This window comes from Rattus norvegicus, chromosome 11, assembly GCF_036323735.1.
Source record: "Rattus norvegicus strain BN/NHsdMcwi chromosome 11, GRCr8, whole genome shotgun sequence".
NCBI lineage: Eukaryota > Metazoa > Chordata > Mammalia > Rodentia > Muridae > Rattus > Rattus norvegicus.
Window position 1 is genome coordinate 41681184 of NC_086029.1, and position 3652 is coordinate 41684835.

Below are 3652 nucleotides of genomic sequence, written 5' to 3' on the forward strand. Positions count from 1 at the left end.
GTTCTCTCTATTCCTTCTGGGTTTCCACATACTACACTTATTAGTAATATTTCATGTATTTTTCTTATACAAATTTCTAAATTAGTGGTTCTCAAACTTCTTGATGTGTGACCCTTTAATAGAGTTCCTTATGTTGTGGTGACCCCCCCAACCATAAGATTATTTCATTGCAATGTTATAATTGCAACTTATTAGTATTATTTCATGTATTTTTCTTATACAAATTTCTAAATTAGTGGTTCTCAAACTTCCTGATGTGTGACCCTTTAATAGAGTTCCTTATGTTGTGGTGACCCCCCCAACCATAAGATTATTTCATTGCAATGTTATAATTGCAACTTTGCTATTGCTATGAAGAACAGTGCAAATACCTGATATGCAGAGTATCTGATATTTGATAACCAAAGAGGGTGAAGACCCACAGTTTGAGAACCACTGTTCGAAAGGCTGATGCAGGAGTATCAACCCTTTTAGTATCAATTACTTTTAGACCGGATATTGAAATGAGATACTGTTTTCGCTGAGTAAGTAGTATTCAAAGGGAAAAACAACCCAACTTCATTTACCTCATAAGACCCACTGTAGACTCATATGTTTAAACAAACCTATGTGGGTCAGAGAGTAGAATGTGGTGGTTTGAATATGCTTGGCCCACAGGGGGTGGTGCCGTTAGGAGGTGTGACCTTGTTGGAAGAAGCATGTTACTGTGGGGGTGAGCTTTAAAGCTACACCCACTGAGGAAGAGTCAGTTTTCTCCTGGCTGCAGTTAGATCAAGATGCAGAACTTTCTGCTTCTCTTGTGCCATGTGTGTCTGGTACCTGCCACGCTCCCACCTTGATGATAATGGACTGAACCTCTTAACCGGTAAGCCAGCCCCAATGAAATGTTATCCTCTATAAGAGTTACCTTGGTCATGGTGTCTCTTCACAGCAGTGGAAGCTCTAAGACATGTGTACATTAAGCACTGCCTAATAATTTCTAGTCGATTCTGCACTGAATTTATTATTTGTCCATTAGGAATCTACCACAGAACAAGTGCTCAGGAAGGCCCCCAAATGAATTATCCCACCTTTATTTATTTATATTATGTGCGTATATCTTCAACGTCATACAAGTGTAGTGGCCACTTGGAAGGAGTAAGAGTCAGCTTTCCCTAAGAGTTCACTAATCCCCATAAAAAAATAGTATTTACCCAAACTGAAGATGCCCTTTCTTTTCAATTCCTTACATATCATAGTCAGGAGTTCAATTTCCTGTAAACGTTTTTCTATATCTTCTAATACACTCAAGCAGAATCCTCTAACACAGCAATGTCTCATTTGCTACATTTCAATTCCAAAGATGGGGGAAAGTCTAGAACTCATTTGGAAAAGAAAAAAACTATCAATACTGATGTTATTTCCCTTCACAGACAGGAACAGGTTGGCAATGTTTGTGGGGATCTTAAGCACTACAGCATCAGCCCGTAGAATACAGTCTCGGCGAGCAGTAAAGTCGTTAGTACTTTGGTGGATAAATCTTAGTCTCACTGCAGAATGCAGAGTTTCAATGTGCGCTCTGATGATTCTACAGCCATAGTATTAGAAAATCATGCATAGTCAGAACTAAGAGTGATGCTTTCTGTTTACAGGAGCCAGAAATACATGAGTTATCCAGTAAAAATCATTTCTAATATTTTTCGCAATCAAAGTTGTATTCCGAGGGTTGAAAACATGAGCCAAAACCAGTTCTTGTTTCGTGGGTTTGGGAAACACAGTCAGAACTGAAGGAGTCCATTGTAGGCCCAGCTGAGCCTCCTGTAGCATCTTGCAACCAGGGTTTTTGAGTTTGAGCAGAGCTTGCCCATGTTTCCCTGTATGCTGACTAGAAACCAGCGAATGACTGTTAGCTTCCCTCAGAGTGCAAGAACCAAATAATGTTGACAGATTTCAAGTTCATTCAAATCTGAGGCTTTTTTAATACAGTAGAACAAAAAACCCATTTAAACAATTCTCTTAATTAGATGAGATCCAATTAAAGAGGCTTACATTTTTAATTTGATTTGCCTACTGAGCTTGCTTTCCGTGAAACCTATTCTGCCCACAATGAGGAGCGTTGATGCACTCTGCAAATTCAGATGTGACTTAGCCTCCCGGTCCGTTCTATGCCAGGCTTCAGTCTATAAACATGCTTCTCATCACAGATCAGGTACGTCTTCCTGCTCAGTCCTTTCCTTACTGTTTATCTTCTACTGAATCCCATGGTTCTCTTTTCATTACTATCCTGCGTGTTAACATTTTTGCTCTCACAGAACCACATGGGCAACAGGGCTCCCTACAGATGTTAATGATGGTGGGAAACTCCCACAAACTCGTGATTACAAACCATCATAGCACCCTGACACAGCAGATTGCTCTGTGTCATGTTGGGAGGACGGTGAGCAACTTCTCTGCCCTTCCTCTCCTGCAACAGTATAGCCCCATGATTCTGAAGACCTGAAAGTGAGACAGTGAGTACCTCATAAGTTGATTGATTTACTATTCTATAATTTTTTGTCCTCATTTTAGAATGTGTTTCAACTTGTCCAAAATGTCTATAGTGAAATAATATGCACTGTGACACCGGCAGCAGCATTCAGCAACTTACGCTCCTGACTCATTGGTTGCATCATTCATTATGCTAGCGCTTGCTGTAACTTCGTGTCATCTTGTTCACGCTGGCCTGCAAGCATATGGAATCCCTGCCTGGGCTGTCAGTAGGTGACCGTAATGTGACTGGTTATGAAACAAAAATTTAAAATCACTAGGGACTACAGAGGTGAAAAAATATGTGATGGTTGTTACCCGTCATCCATTTTCAATTTCACTATAGTGACCATCTTGAATGGCAAAAGCAAAGCAGAAGAAATGATGGAGGAATTTTCTTGAAGATAAGGAGATTAACAAAGTTTGAGAAGGACTATACCCAGGTATAGAGAAATTTCTAACGTCCTGGATTGAAGGCCGTATGCAGGAACATATCTCTCAGCATCAAAATAATCATAGCCAAACAAAAATCGGTTAGGGTATTAGTTATAATATTTTCTAATTAAAATATTTATATAACTTCCCCTCTCCCTTTCCTCCATCCGTTCTATCCGAGATATATACCTTCACTTTAAGCCCTCCCATGTCCCCCCCCACTCTCTAGTTGCAGCCTCTTTTTTATTATCATTTTACACACACACACACACACACACACACACACACACACACACACACACACAACCAGCTTAGTCTTGCTTTCTTTGTATATGATTTAAAGGCTGGCCCAGTCAGCATTGGAAAAACCTGTAAGTGGGGTTATCCTTAGGGGAAGCTAATTTTCCTTTTCCCAACAGTCAAGTCACTACTTGCTGTTGCCCTTTGTCTAGTGGTGGGACCCCATGAACTTTGCCCCTTCCATTTTAACAGGTACACTGATATTGACATTGTTCTTGTCCTGTTTGTGCAGCCATTTCTAGGAGACAGTGTTTCACAGCAGACTTCCTAGCATCCTGGCTCTTTTAATCTTGTCACCCCCTCTTTTGTGTGGTTCTTTGAGCCACAGACACAGGTGTTGTGAAGTAAAAGTATCCTTTGGCAGGCTGGGCTCCCCACGCTCTGTAGTTCTCTGTGTTGTGTCCAGTGACGG